A 266-nucleotide genomic window follows, 5' to 3' on the forward strand; every position below is an offset into this window, starting at 1 on the left:
TTTCAACAAATCCACACAAACCTAATTCCACCTTTTACAACAAAAACAACAGGAACTGACAATTACTTATTCTTAATATATTAATTTTACCAACATATCCTAATCGATTGAAATCCAATACTATGAGGAATTGGAAATTTGTTGATTGTCATCCAAAGATCTCTCTAATTCGAGGAATAGATCCAATATTGTACAATGTATATATACTTTCAGCTTGTTTGTGACAGTGTCTGGCTGTGTACAACATAAGGGTCTTGAAATCTTGC

This window comes from Mastomys coucha, unplaced genomic scaffold (assembly GCF_008632895.1).
Source record: "Mastomys coucha isolate ucsf_1 unplaced genomic scaffold, UCSF_Mcou_1 pScaffold22, whole genome shotgun sequence".
NCBI lineage: Eukaryota > Metazoa > Chordata > Mammalia > Rodentia > Muridae > Mastomys > Mastomys coucha.